A 15,758-nucleotide genomic window follows, 5' to 3' on the forward strand; every position below is an offset into this window, starting at 1 on the left:
AATCCAGAAAAAAAAAAAATTTTGCTTCCGCAATGTCACTTGTTTGATATTTATTTCATTAATCAATTCTTAAAAATAAAATACACTGTGACTAATACAGTCTTTACTGTAAATAGGAAGCAAGGTGGCTCAGTGGTTAGCATTGTTTTTTGCAGCATCCTGGGTTCAAATCCCACCAAGGATGACATCTGCAAGGAGTTTGTATGTTCTCTCCGTGTTTGTGTGGGTTTCCTCCAGGTTCTTTGGTTTCCTCCCACATTCCAAAGACAAACTGATAGGGAATTTAGATTGTGAGCCCCAATGGGGACAGTGCCGATAATGTCTGTATAGTGCTGCGGAACATGATGGCGCTATATAAAGAAAATACTGCACAGGATCCGTAAAAAAAAACAAATGTCTTACAGATGGTGTCAATTGAGAATATCCAGGAATCCTGAGGAACCAGAGGATAATCATTAAAAATTTAGATCTATATTCTATAATATTAAAAAATCACAAAAATAGGAAGATAAGGCAACATTTCGGCCATATCTGATTCATTCAGCCTCAAAATATGGCTTGAAAAAGGCCAGATGTGGCTGAAAATGTTGCCTTGACTTCCCATTATTGTGATTATTATGGAATAAATTTTAATAATTATCCTCTGGTGCCTCAGGATTCGTGGATAGTCCACTGTTTTGGGGTCCAATAGGCCTTACCAATCAAAAACAGAATTTATCAATGGTGCATGGGACTTGGACACTTCACAGTACCGATACTATCCTCATTTTATAACTTTTCATTACTTATTATTCATTATTATGTGTCAGACAGTTGGGTCTATTAGGAAATCACAGAAGCTTATGGGTCAGATTTAGATCTACATTTGTTTTTCACCTAATATGTATTCTTTCAGTAATGCAAAAACCTCATCTATGGAAAGCCTTCAAAATGTATAGCAATACCATAACAAACAGTATATTTAATTCCACCATTGAGTAAGGCTATGTGCCCACGTATGCAGAAAATTTCTGCATGAAAACCGGTCTCCTTCCCAGAAAACGTGCATTTTTTCTCCACGTGGTTTATGCGCGTTTTCCACCTGATTTTTGCGCAAAAAACGCGCATTTTCGATGCGTTTTTTTTCCGCGCATCTCCAATCTCATAGAAAATAGCTAAAAATGCGGACTTTTCCGCAAAATTAATGAGCATGCTGTGTTTTTTACCGCGAAGCGTTTTTTTTCGCGAAAAAAAACGTATCGATATGCACAAAAAGTGCAAAATGCATTAAAATGAATGAGATGCTTCTTTTGAGTGACATTTAAGCGTTTTTCCCAGTAAAAACACTTAAAAAACGCGAAAAAAATGCTTACATGGGCACACAGCCTAACAGTATAAAAAAAAAACACAACATACAACAAAATGAGGAGGAGATATAGGTAAAGCCACCTCCCCAAAAATGCTGAAACCACAACCACAATTTGGTTTTGAACAGGTTCATGAGAGGCAAAATTGCCGTAGTTGCTCCTCGGCTTGAATCCTAAAGGCCCTCCATACAAAGTTGATAAAGCTTCCCAGGCGACCCTGGAATTGGGGGGTTCAGATGACACTCTGATGTGTTTGGGGGTCTCCAGATTCCGGACTGTCAATGGAGGTAAAGATCGGGACTTGGAATTTCCATATCTGCTCCTTTTGTTTTTAGGGGAGATAAGCCGCTACTAGAGGTGTCTGTCATCAGCTTTCTCTTCACTCTTCACATGTATGGTGGAGTCAGAAGACCATGGCCATCTACAAGGGCTCAAATATGAGTGTAAGTGGCACATAATAGATGTAGGGGGCATTGTCACATATTTTGCATGGAGGCTTAGTAGCACCAAGTTATGCCTCTGACAGAAGCATAACCCTGGGGGTCTCTGACACCTGAGTTTGTAGGGTGTCAAGGTCCCACCCTAAACTCTACGTAATATGGAATAGCACCCACCATATATGTTTGAGAGATTAGATGAGGATGCTGACCCATGTAGTGTCCTCACAAATTAAAGGGAATATCCAGGACTATATCATATTTTTTTTTTAACTGTGGACCTAAAAAGTAACAGGCAGGTAGTTGCTGACTTTCTGCCTGTTGTGCCCAGTGCCAATCTCTGTCAGCACAGAGCATTCATAGACCGATCCTGCCAGCAATTCAGCGGCCTACATTTGAGTCACATTGACAGAGCAGAGGCTTGTCTTCCGCTCTGTTGATGGGGGCGTGACTGCCAACGTAATGCTGATTGACAGCCAGCTCCATGCTACCTGACTGTGGAGAGCTGTCTGTCAATCAGCATGACGCCAACAGTCATGCCCCATCAACAGAGCAGCCCGGAAGGAGAAGACCTGCTCTGTTGACCTGGAGCAGCTGAATTGCCTTGATGAAGAATAAAAGGTCTATGTCTTGCTTTTTTGGTTTATATACCTATATATACACATAAATTTATATGCATGACAAGAAAAAAAAGAAAATATAGACACAATCAATTTTGAGAAGACAGCTGAGACATCAACGGAAAGAGTCATCTCAGCTCCTATTGGGGTCAAAAAGACTGCAAGGAGGGTTTGACATTACAATGTAGTGGTGCAAGTCCCAAAGCTGGAGTGATATTGAATACATATATGGCACTGAACTAAATAAGGAAAGGGCCTAGGACTGTGAGGGAGTTGTGCTTTTGGGCCCTTAGGGGTTAATAAAAGTGCGGGGGGGGGGGAATGTGGCTGCACTGTGATTTTAGGGGTTTGGTATAGAGGAAGAAAAGAAAGGAGAAGGCACCAACAGTCATTCTGCCAGTGTGTACCTGAATAAGACGACCCCACCCACCCTGCCCTGTTTATGGTCAGGAGAAGAAGTGAAAAGAAATGTTTTTTATTACAGTTGTTTTTTGTTAGTTGTCACAGCATGGCAGTTCTCATCCATGCTGAATAAGTTTTTATTCGCAAGGCCCGCTGTATTGGAGCGGTTTGCTTTTGGTATTTTTTGTTGGTTATAAAGCATAAAATGAGCATGGACAAGGAATGTTTCTATGTTTGTCTTTTTGGTTAGGCCTGTTTCACACTTCCGTTTTTGACCATCAGTCAAAATCCGCCGTTTTTTTGGGCGGTTCCTTTTTTTTCCCCATTGATTTGCATTACCGGCAGATCGTGACGGACGGCCATCCGTTGGATCCGTTTTTTTGCGGATCCGTCAATTTTTTTGCGTCCGCCGACATGCCTGGACGGACCATGTAACGTTTTTTTTGCTGCAGGATCCGCATTTTATAGTGCGCATGCCCGGAGGAATGAAATTTAACCCTGAAATCATTTCTGGCGGACAGAAAAAACTCTCTCTCTCTCTCTCTCTCTCAAAAAAATACGGCATCCGTTCACATCAGTTAGCAACGGATCCGCTTTCCGACATTTTGGCGGATTTTAACTGACACAAAAAAACTGAAGTGTGAAACACGCCTAAAATAAAAGCTGTGGCCGACCCACATAACCCATCCACAGTGTACTGTTTTTTCTTATTCAAAGCTCATATGTGTGTTTAGTGTCATTATGAGGGAGCCCGGCTTTATTTGTGGGGGGCCCCTGACTGGCCAGCAACTCTAGGATGTGATATTTTGCCTGCTCTTTTTTCCTCTGGGATGCTGAGAAAGGGTTAACAGGTGTGCTTTTTTCCTTACCTTCAGGTGAAGGATGTTCATTGGTCTAGAAGGTTTCCTTCCTGGTTTGGGCCCTCCCCTTGCAAGGGGTATAAATTGTGCTGCCTGAGGTGTCTCCTCCTCTTTAACCGCTGTGATCGAGAGCGGAGGTACCCTGTGGTGTGTAAGTCAGAGATGGCGGCATTAGAGGCTGCCATTAGGGAGAGAATTAGCAGGGAAGGTGCTGGGTGGATTGCAACACTGATACAGGAGCCTGCGGCGGGGGGTGGAGCAGGCAGCAGGATCAGTTGAATATAATGCAGCTCCGGGCGGTCGGCGCGTGGGCCACACCCCCCAGAGCGCTGGAGCCTGGCTTCTTGTCAGCCGGGTCGGGCGGGGGGCATAGCAGCGGGTGTGAGTGGAACAGCTTGTGCGCTTGCTGGGGAGACGAGCGGGTTATCCGTGGTCCCGCCCCTCATGAGTGCAGGGAAGGCAAAGACCTGGAAAGTGTCCAGGCGCGGCCGCCCTGCGTCACGGCGCCCACCTCAGAAGCGATCACTGGCCGCATATCAGCTGTCAGCTGTGGTTTCTCACAGCGAGGGAGAGGGTGTATTAGCAGGGCACACCGCATTACCCAGGGCAGTTAAAAAAGCCGCTGCAATGGGGGTAAGCATAGTGCCAGCTCATCAGCTAGTGATGAGGCTGGGCACAATGGGGCGAATAAGGGACAGCAATGTGCTTTACAGCAGCAAAAGGGAGACCAATTGGCAGGGGAGGAAGCTAATAAAGGGAGCCAATTAAATATTCAGCAGCCGGCTCCTATGCCTCACATCCTGGATGTAGTGCTCGCTCAGCCTGGCCTACAGCAAATGCCGCAAAATGTACAGCAGAATTTGTGGCCCTCTGTGTCCCTTTCACCACAGACACTCACCCTCCCGCCAGCAGTAGTGGCACCGTCGGTGTCGATAGGAGCCGGCATTACCTCACAAGCAGCTGGGGAGGTTTTGTCCCCGGCACAAAATCAATTGCATGGCAGTTAATGCAGCTCCTGTCAGTAATGTGGGTGCATGGGGTCCCTCATAACAGCAGGGTGTGCTGGCTGCCCCTTCATGCCCAGCTCCTGTGGAATTTTCAGCTGAAAGTCGAAGTCGCAGGGGCGTTAATAGAAGGAGACGTAGCAGGTCGTCGTCCTCTTCCTCTGAGTCATGTAGAGGGTATGCCAGACGTCGTAGTCGGCACAGCCATCATAGTAGGAAGAGGTCTGTGTCCAGGTGCAGTCGCCGGTCAAGGTCCTCGAGGTACCAATGTGGCGCCCCCAGGAGTATGGCCGCCACACTGGCATTGCCTTCCTCCAGGGAGGGTGAGGTCAGGCTTGGAAGCAATGAAGGGTCTCTCTCTGACAGTTAATCATTTTCATGCAACACAGTTCCTGTTAGGAATCTGGTTTCTACCATGCCTATGCAGAAATCCAGATTCTCACATTTATCTGCAGAGGCTAAGTCCTTTGTGCCATCTTCTGAGCATGCTCATGGGACGAGCTCCCATTGGAGTTCAGGAGTCAGGTGCTCAGGTCCTGCTCCGGATCCTATTGGCTCCTTTTGGAGACCTGGAGATTTCCGGCAGGTCCCGTACGCTATAAAAAGTGCGCATGGCCGTTCCGCCATGCGCTACTATTTTCATACGGCTGCTGTATGTATGGTGATGGATGCTTGGACTGGTGACTGACTTATTAAGAACCCCTTCCCTCTGATAATACGTCTGTGTGAGTGTTTGGGCATCAGTCATTAGCGCCAGCGCGCTAAAGCTTCATCTTTGCCAGTAGCTAGCGTCCTGCATCGCGCTTGCAGCATAGCGGTGCTTTCTCTGCGGCTCAGTTCACGCCGCGCTGCAGTTGCAGCCTGTCAGGCGTTCGCAGTTGCGACGTTCCGCATCCTATTTTTATGGTAGGTCTAGAAGGAGTAGTCCTGGTGTTTAAGGCTACTTCTGTGACCTTTAATACCGTATCTGCATCGCTGGAAGTCTGTGACCCTGTACAGACTCAGCGTTATTTATGCTTTTGTTTGCAGCTCTGTGCATATAACAGTCTTCTTCAGTGCAGCTAAAACCCTGTGCACATTACCGCCTTAGTGCTCTGCCTCTTTTAGCAGTGGTTATTCCATCCACCGCACGGTGGACCCCGAGTGGCGAAGGCACTTTATTTATTTTTTATTTAGTGTCTTCTGCCACTCATAACAGTTCCCACTCAAGGCCAGCAGAGGGAGCTCTGAACCAGGATTGGGGGAGGAGCGCGCTCTAAGGGCCAGGAAGGGAAAAGAGTTAGTTAGTGTGAGGAGGGCAACGTGTGTAGATGCGTGGTGAGAAGCTGGAGGTCGAGCAGAGAGAGAGAGAGCTCCCTCTCAGTGATAGCGCATGATCTGGAGCCTGATCTCCACGGTTGTATGGATACTGAAGGTCCTGCAACAGAAACCAGAGGAATAGGAAGCTGTAAATGCTCTATTCCCACCTAAGACTCGGAGGCACAACAGCGACTGGTGAGCCAAGAGAGATAGAGGGCTACAGCTGTCTGCCATACGAGGTAGTTCTAAGAGAGGATAAGAAGGAGGAACTTCAGTGAACATTGTACTGCATGTACCTCAAGCCAGCGCTAGGAAGGAGACTACACAACCAATCTGATAGAGAGATCTCTGAGTTGCTTCCAGGCTAGCCTGCTCCTGTGCCATCTGTAATCAGGACCCTGGACTGCGTTTGTCAAGTAAAGGTAAAGAAACTGCACCCTGTTGTGTCCTTGCCTCCTTCCTGCAACATCCTCAGCACTGCTACATCTCTGTGCCAAACACTGCACCTTCTTCCTAACCATAGGTGGATTCATAACTGGCTTAGTGATCGGACCCAAAGAGTGGTCGTAAATGGCTGCACATCCAGTTGGAAGAATGTCTCAAGTGGGGTACCACAGGGCTCTGTCCTGGGCCCTGTATTGTTCAACATCTTTATCAACAATTTAGATGAAGGAATTGAGGGTAAACTGATTAAATTTGCTGATGACACAAAGCTAGGAGGGATAGCTAATACTAGAGAAGAGAGAGAGAGGATTCAAAAAGATTTAAATAAACTGGAGAAGTGGGCAGCAACTAACAGAATGGTTTTTAACAGGGAGAAATGCAAAGTACTACATCTGGGCAATAAAAATGAAAAAAGCATATATAGAATGGGAGGAATAGGGCTAAGTGACAGCACATGTGAAAAAGACTTGGGTATACTAATAGATCACAGACTGAATATGAGTCAACAGTGTGATGCAGCAGCAAAAAAGGCAAATGCAATTCTAGGATGTATTAACAGAAGCATGCAGTCTAGATCACGTGAAGTCATTATTTCCCTCTACTCCTCTTTGGTCAGACCTCATCTGGAATATTGTGTCCAGTTTTGGGCACCACATTTTAAAAAAGACATCAACAAACTGGAGCAAGTTCAGAAAAGAGCGACCAGAATGGTGACCGGTCTGCAAACCCTGTCTTATGAGGAAAGGTTGCAGGATTTGGGAATGTTTAGTTTGCAAAAGAGAAGACTGAGAGGAGACTTATTAGCTGTCTACAAATATCTCAAAGGCTGTCACATTGTAGAAGGATCAACTTTATTCTCATTTGCACAAGGAAAGACTAGAAGCAATGGGATGAAACTGAATGGGAGGAGACACAGATTAGATATTAGAAAAAACTTTTTGACAGAGTGATCAATGAGTGGAACAGGCTGCCACGAGAAGTGGTGAGTTCTCCTTCAATGGAAGTCTTCAAACAGAAGCTGGACAGACATCTGACTGGGATGATTTAGCGAATCCTGCTTTGAGCAGGGGGTTGGACCAGATGGCCCAGGAGGTCCCTTCCAACTCTACGATTCTATGATTCTATGATTCTATGATTCTATGATGTATCTATACTGCCCTGGGACCAACAGCCCTACCTGTGGAGGGCTATCACATCATTGCTGCACTACACCATCAGTCCCAGAGAATCTGCTTGCAGCGTCGGCTTAACACCTCCCTTGCCGAACACCACAGGTGGCGTCACGAATCCTTTACAAACTTTATTCCCAACTCAACCCCTTTTACATGGGCGCCCAGGGCCATGGACCGGGTCACCACTGCTGTGACATTCCCATCTGAGAGCCCGGCCCGGTACCGAGTACCCCACAGCCCTCGGGGGGCGATCCACCATTCTTCATCTTCATCGGGGTCACGAGGCCGGAGTCGGGCATCTAGTTGTCAAGCAGCTCATACCCAGCAGGAGCAACAGAGGGTGCGCAATGAAGAAGTGGTTGAAGTTCCATCGTCAATTCCGGTTACTGAGGCTTCGAATGGTGAGTTTAATTATGCGGGAGCCTGGGGGGGCATGGGGGAACGATTTGTGACTATGGATAATTTGAGGAGTATTTTGGGAGGAGAGAAATTGATGCTGAACCCAAAATTATTAGCTCAAGTAAAAGGTGCCAACCCTCCTCCTCCTGTTTTGCGTTCGGATATTCATAGAGATGTATTTTATGGTGGGGTAGCCCCTTTAGGTTCGCATTTAGAACAGGAGACTATAGAAAAATATGGTCAGATGACTATATAGATATATGGTCTCTTGTTTCTATGGAGCAAAGCACAGTGGACCGTGAGCGGCGGCCTAATGACAGGCCTTATGAGCGCCGGCCGAAAGTGGCTAAAACAATTAATAATTGGCTTCAAGCCTTTTTTGTTTTAGGCTGTGTAATGGGGAAAAAACATCCTGAGCGCTGTTCAGAATTGTTTTTATAGATGGATACTATTTGTAATTCATATAAGACGCATGGTGGGTCTGCGTGGTGGAGGTATGATGAGGATTTTCGGTGACGTCTGGCCATTAACCCACAGTTGGGTTGGGGGGTTAAAGCTACGGATTCTTGGTTGCGGCTCATAATGTCACAGAGGAGTACTCAGCCTTTTCATTCCGGGGCCCCTAGCCAGCAGTCAGGCTCGGGGTCAGGCTCTGCACGAAGGCCGGGAACCTGTTGGCTGTTTAACGAAGTTCACTGCAGGCTTTATGGCCTATGCAAATATAAGCATGAGTGCTCATCATGTGGGGGGTTCGCATGCAGTCACAAAATTCCCGCGTACTAACACGAAAGGAGGATTTGCCAGGCCAGCATCACAACAAGACATTAAAGACTCCGGTGAAAATCACCGCGATGGAGCCATGGTTTAACAGGGATCCCAATAAGGTGGCCGCAGCGCAGTTGAGAGTGGGTTTCAAGCATAGTTTTTCCATACCATTTAAGTTTTCCAAATTTTCATCTAATCTGAAGTCAGCCAGGGAGATGCCGTTGATTTTGGCAGCAAAAATAGAGAAGGAGGTGTCACTTGGTCGTATGGTGGGGCCTTTTGTTTTTCCTTCTTTTTCGAATTTCCCCTTTGGGAATTGTTCCTAAAAAAGAACCTTGGGAATTCAGGATGATTCGTCATCTATCGCACCCGAAGGGTTCGTCACTGTCAGTAAATTATGGAATCAGTAGTGAAAAGTCTTCAGTAGTATATGCTTCTTTTGATCGGGCTATTGTATTGGTTCGTCAAGTAGGGCAAGGGGCATTATTGGTCAAGTCAGACATTGCGTCTGCTTTTAGGCTGTTACCTGTTCACCCGGATCGTCATCATTTATTGGGCTGCTGTGTGGATGGTGCGTATTACTATGATACTTGCCTTCCCATGGGTTGTTCTATTTCATGCAGGTATTTTGAATTATTCAGCAGTTTTTTGGAATGGGTCTCCAAGGTTGAATCTGGGTCTCAAAGTATTATGCATTATTTGGATGATTTTTTGTTCATAGGCCCAGCGGAGTCGGGTAGTTGTGGTAAGGTTTTGTCTAAGTTTAAGGAGCTTATGAGTTGTTTTGGAGTCCCTTTAAATGAAGAAAAAACACCCGTCTTTCCTTTTTAGGAATTGAAATTGACACTGTGGATATAGTTTTTCGTCTACCAATGGATAAAATCACGAAATTGTTGGGAATTATTGATTTTTTTTGTCATTAAAAAAAGTGACGTTGGTGCAAATGCAATCCCGTCTTAGTTTACTTGCTTTTGCGTGTTTGCGTGTCGGGTTATGCTATGGGCAGAATTTTTTCGTGTCGTTTGGCTATGGCTATAAGGGGTGTAAAATTTCCTCATCACAGGATTCGTCTGGGCCTTCCTTTGTTGGAGGATTTGAGGGTTTGGAAAAGTTTTTTGTTCAAGTATAATGGTTGCACATGCTTTCAAGATTCAGAGAAGTCTTCCCAAGAGATATCCCTGTTTGCGGATGCGGCTGGATCAGTGGGATTTGGGGTTATATTCCGGAATCAGTGGTGCGCTGAAAGATGGCCAGCGTAATGGGTTGATAACGGCTGGACAAAAAATTTAACACTTTTGGAACTTTTTCCGTTGGTTGTGGCTTTGGTGTTATGGGGGGAGCAGTGGCGAAATTCCCGGATCTGTTTTTGGTCTGAAAATGAGATTGTGGTTCATGCGTTGAATCACTTGTCTTCATCTTCGACTCCAGTTATAAAGATGATTTGTTTCCTCGTGTTAAAATATCTGGATTTTAATATTTGGTTCCGATCTCAGCACGTCCCAGGTATTGAAAACACTATGGCTGATTCACTGTCACAATTTGATTTTCAGAAGTTTCAAGAGATCACTCCAACCGCCAATCAGATACGAGTGCGTTGCCCGGAATACATTTGGGAAATACCGGAAATCTCCTGATGCCGTTGGTCCAGGCTTCATTAGCTACTTCAACGTGGAATGCATATGGTAAGGCGTGGCAGGAATGGTTGGGATTCGTGGGAGACTTACCGGTGGGCTCCTCTAGTGAGGCCAGGTTTGATGTTACTGTTTCGTATGTTCAACATCTGCGGGACAATGGGGCTTCGGCAATGCTCACAAAAAATAGGTTATCAGGTTTGGCTTTTCAATTTAAATTACGGGGATGGGAGGATGTTACAAAAAGTTTTATTCTGCGTCAGGCGTTTAAGGGTTGGGAAAAATCTAGGGTTTTGAATCAAACAAGGCGGCCTATTTATTTTTCCCTTTTGGCCAGAATTATTGAAGGCATGAATGCAGTCTGCAGCTCTTCTTTTGAATCTACATTATTTTCAGCGGCTTTTGGAGTGAAATTAGGCCAGATAGTCACTCGTTTATTGCGCATGCTGACGGGTCATCGTTAACTACATTTCAGTTTTTGGCGTTGCTGCAGAGAATTTTATTTTTTGGGGGTGTTCCTCCAGGTGAATTTGGTATGCATTCTTTTAGAATTGGTGCAGCGACGGAAGCAGCTTGAGCGGGTCTCCGGGATGAGGATATTATGAAGATAGGCATTTGGCATTCTGAGTGTTTTTTCTGGTACATCAGGCCTGAATTGTTAACTTTATAAGAAGTTAGTGGTATTTATTCTAATTCTCTTCTCTTTTTAAGTTGTTCCAGACCCAGTGTTTGGATTCTAGGACATTCATATGTCTTTTGGGTGGAGCAGAGGGCTGAGTTGCGCCCTGGCGGGAGGTCTCTTGGTTTCCACAATGTGGATGTAAATTGGAGAGGTATTCGGGGATTGATGTGGTCACAGGTGCTACTTGAAGTGGTTCAAATATCGAGAGTGTCGGTATCTCCTGTTATTTTGGTATTGCATGCGGGAGGAAATGATTTAGGGTCAATACAGTTAAGGCCTGCTTCACACATCAGTTTTTTTCCTCAGTTAAAATCCGCTAAAATGGCGGACAACGGATCCGTTCCTGTACTGACCACAACATTTGGCACCGGACCGTTGTTTTAACGGATCCGTCGAAGGAAGAATTTTAAAGGAACCGCTGCCTGGGGAGGAGAGAGAGAGAGAATTTTTTTCAGCCGCCAGAACAGGGTTTAGGGTTAAATTTGCGGCCGAGGCAAATCCTCCGGGCATGCGCAATATAAAATGCGGATCCGGCCGCCCGAAAAAACGTTGCATTGTCCGTCCAGACATGTCGGCGGATGCCAAAATTTTGGCGGATCCGCAAAAAAAGGATCCAACGGATGGCCATCCGTCAAGATCCGCCGGTAATGCAACTCAATGGGAAAAAAAACGGATCCGCCAAGCAATATGGCGGATCTGTTTTTTTTGCAAAACTGCGGATCTTGACTGATTTGAAAAAACTGATGTGTGAAAGAGGCCTAACGGAACTTATCACGTTAATGCGTGCAGATATGGATATGTTTCCGGGTTTATTTTCTCAGCTGGCTATGGTATGGTCCGAGATAATTCCCACAGTGGTGTGGCGCGGGGCTCGAGATGGGGCAGGTATAGAAAGGGCACGAAGAGTAGTGAATCAACACATATCTCGTTTCGTACACTTTAAAGGAGGCATTATAGTTAGGCACAGACAGCTAGAAGTTAATAATGTCAGGCTGTTGCATCCAGACGGGGTCCATTTGACAGACATTGGGTTGGACATTTTTCTTTCAGGATTGCAGGATGGTATTGAGGAGGCAATTTTTCCTTTGGGTGGGGGGGTCATAGCTCCTTCAGTTGTCGCTACTCCGTGGTGGAAGAGCAAGACTGGGTAACATGTTCTGGGAGTCCGGTGGCATAGCCCCACAATTTTCCAATGGTTAACATGGAGAGCTGCGACCTTACCCCTCCAATGATGGGTGTTTTAAAAAGAAGAAGTTGTTATAACTGGTTAATCTTTAATAAAGTTGTGTTTTTGGAACGGTGTTTTCAGTTCTTTCTTTGCATCGGGGAAAAAAGAGGGCAGGTTTTATGGTGTGGACAGTCACCCCTTTACCCCCAAGGGTGACTTGCACGTTCATGACCGGGCCAATTTTTACAATTCTGACCACTGTCACTGATTCTGACATTGTTTTCTCGTGACATATTATACTTCATGTTAGTGGTAAAATTTCATTCATATAATTTGCGTTTATTTGTGAAAAAAATGGAAATTTGGCATAAATTTTGAAAATTTCGCAATTTTCCAACTTTGATTGTTTATGCCCTTAAACCACAGAGATATGGCATACAAAAAACTTAATAAATAAAATTTCCCACATGTCTACTTTACAACAGCACAATTTGGGAACCAATTTTTTTTTGTTAGGAAGCTATAAGGGTTAAAAGTTGACCAGCGATTTCTCATTTTTACAACACCATTTTTTTTTTAGGGACCACATCACATTTGAAGTCACTTTGAGGTGTCTATATGATAGAAAATACCCAAAAGTGACACCATTCTAAAAACTGCACCCCTGACGGTACTCAAAACCACATTCAAGAAGTTTATTAACCCTTCAGGTGCTTCACAGGAATTTTTGGAATGTTTAAAAAAAATGAACATTTTGCTTTGTTTCACAAAAAAATTATCAGATCCAATTTGATTTATTTTACCAAGGGTAACAGGAGAAATTGGACTCCAAAAGTTGTTGTACAATTTGTCCTGACTATGCTGATACCCTATATATGAAGGTAAACCACTGTTTGGGTGCATGGCAGAGCTCAGAAGGGAAGGAGCACCGTTTGACTTTTTCAAAGCAGAATTGGCTGGAATTGAGATCAGACGCATGTCGCGTTTGGAGAGCCCCTAATGTGCCTAAGCAGTGGAACCCCCCAATTCTAACTCCAACCCTAACCCCAAAACCACCCTAACCCTAATTCAAATCCTAACCCTAATTCCAACCCTAAACCTAACTTTAGCCACAACCCTAACTTTAGCCCCAACCCTAACCCTAACTTTAGCCCAAACCCTAACCCTATCTTTAGCCCCAACCCTAACCCTAACATTAACCCTAACCCCAACCCTAACCCCAACCCCAACTGTAACCCTAATGTCAAAATGGAAATAAATACTTTTTTATTATTTTTCCCTATCTAAGGGGGTGATAAAGGGGGGTTTGATTTACTATTTATAGCGGGTTTTTATGTTTGGCTGCTGTCACACACTGAAAGACGCTTTTTATTGCAAAAAGTCGTTTTTTGCATCACCACATTTTGAGAGCTATAATTTTTCCATAGTTTAGCCCACAGAGTAATGTGAGGTCTTGTTTTTTGCAGGAGGAATTGACGTTTTTATTGGTACCATTTTCGGGCACATGACATTTTTTGATCGATTTTTATTCCGATTTTTGGGAGGCAGAATGAACTAAAAACCAGCAATTCTTGAATTTCTTTTTTTTTGGGGGGGGCGTTTATACATTTCCACATGTGGTAAAATTCATAAAGCAGTTTTATTCTTCGGGTCAGTACGATGTCAGTGATACCTCATTTTTATAATTTTTTTATGTTTTGTCACTTTTATACAATAAAAACTATTTTATAGAAAAAATCATTCTTTTTGCATCGCTTTATTCTGAGAGCCATAGCTTTTTCTATTTTTCCAGTGATGGAGCTGTATGGCAGCCAGCTTGTTTTTTGCGGGACATGATGATGTTTTCAGCGGAACTACGCTTATTTATATCCATATTTTTGATCGCGTGTTATTCCACTTTTTGTTTGGCAGAATGATGATAAAGCATTGTTTTTTGCCTTGTTTTTTTTTTTTAATGGTGTTCACTAAAGGGGTTAACTAGTGTGAAAGTTTTACAGGTCTGGTCCTTAGGAAGTCTTTGAGCTCTGGTAACCCAGATGTCAGACGACATCGGGTTACCATGGAAGTGATCGGGACCCTGTGGCATGACTGATCCAAAGGCAGAAGGGCTGTCACAGCTGACAGCCCCTCTGCCTGCTTCCGGAATGCTGCGATCATGTTTGACCACAGTGTTTTGGGGGATAAAATGCCGGGAGCGGTCAGTGACCGCTCCTGGCACTTGGTGCCGGGTGTCAGCTGTGATTCTTACAGCTGACACCCGGCCGTGATTGGCCGCGCTCCTCCGGTCACCTGGACGGAATAGTACCTCTAAGGTCTGAAAGAGGTTAAAGGGAACCTGTCAGCAGGATTGTGCACAGTAACCTACAGAGTCAGGTCAGCGCCGTTATATTGATTACATTGATACTTGGTGATGAAATGCATCGTGTGGTTGTTGTTTAATCTTTATTTTCAGTTATGAGTTAATGATATGCTTGTGCTCTGGGGCGGCCTGTGGGGTGTCTTCATGTGGTGCTCTGATTAGGTATTCATCTGTATGGCTTCTGACAGATCACTGATCCCTCACTGACCTGCCCCCGAGTTTACATAATGAATATTATACATACATAGTGAAAAACCTTTCTGCAGGCAGACGCCGGCCATGGCACCTGTGCTGCAGCATAATTGCATGTTTACTGTGTATATAATTAATATGGTTGAGGTTATCCTGTTATTCCATAAAAAAAATCCATTTGAAAATGGTGCCAGCTGAGTCTGCACAGTAGCAGCTATCGCTATATATAAAGGTGATCCAATAGCTGCCAGTGCGCAGGCGCCAGAGGCGCCAACTTGGAGGAGGAATTTTTTTTTCTCTAGCAAGATGGTGCCGCCGGCGCAAGCGCAGTAGCAGCTATCGGATCACCTCTCTCTCTCTCTCTCTCTCTCTATATATATATATATATATATATTTTTTTTTTTTTTTTGAATATCAGGAGAACCTCACCCATGTTAATTATATACACAGTACATATGGGATCATGGTGCAGTGCAGGCGCTACCGCCGGCCCCTGCCTGCAGAAGGGGTATTTTTTTTTTCAATAAGTAAATATAATATTCATTATGCAAACTAGGTGCAGGTCACTGAGGGCTTCATTATGAATACCTAATCAGAGCACCATATGAAGACCCCCAACAGGCCACCCCGCAGCATGAGCATATCATTAAGGCTAGCTTCACACTAGCGTATGGAGGAGCTGCGGAGGGATGCAGACTTCCTCCGTTCAGCTCCGCCCCCTGCCACACCTCCTCCGTTCAGCTCCTCCTTTGTCGGCATGTGGCCTGCGTACCCTATCTTTAGCACTGGGTACACAGGCCATGCCGCTGTATGCGGATGCCTCCGCATGTGTCATTTTGACGGTGCGGCGACCTGCGCCAAATGTAACGTGTTGCATTTTGGTGCGGTTACCGCACCGTCAAAACGAAGCATGCGGAGGCATCCAAATACATTGGCATGGCCTGCGTACCCAATGCTAAAGATAGGGTAGGCAGGCCG

At 44.9% G+C, this 15,758-nt stretch overlaps 1 protein-coding gene across 1 annotated transcript in view; it reads right to left on the reverse strand.

The window, feature by feature from the left end:
- Positions 1–15,758, reverse strand: part of CLRN3 (clarin 3) — a 45,221-nt gene that overhangs the window by 28,425 nt on the left and 1,038 nt on the right. The window lies entirely within an intron of this gene.

This window comes from Dendrobates tinctorius, unplaced genomic scaffold, assembly GCF_039654945.1.
Source record: "Dendrobates tinctorius isolate UK_male_01 unplaced genomic scaffold, ASM3965494v1 ptg000147l, whole genome shotgun sequence".
In the NCBI taxonomy this organism is placed as follows: domain Eukaryota; kingdom Metazoa; phylum Chordata; class Amphibia; order Anura; family Dendrobatidae; genus Dendrobates; species Dendrobates tinctorius.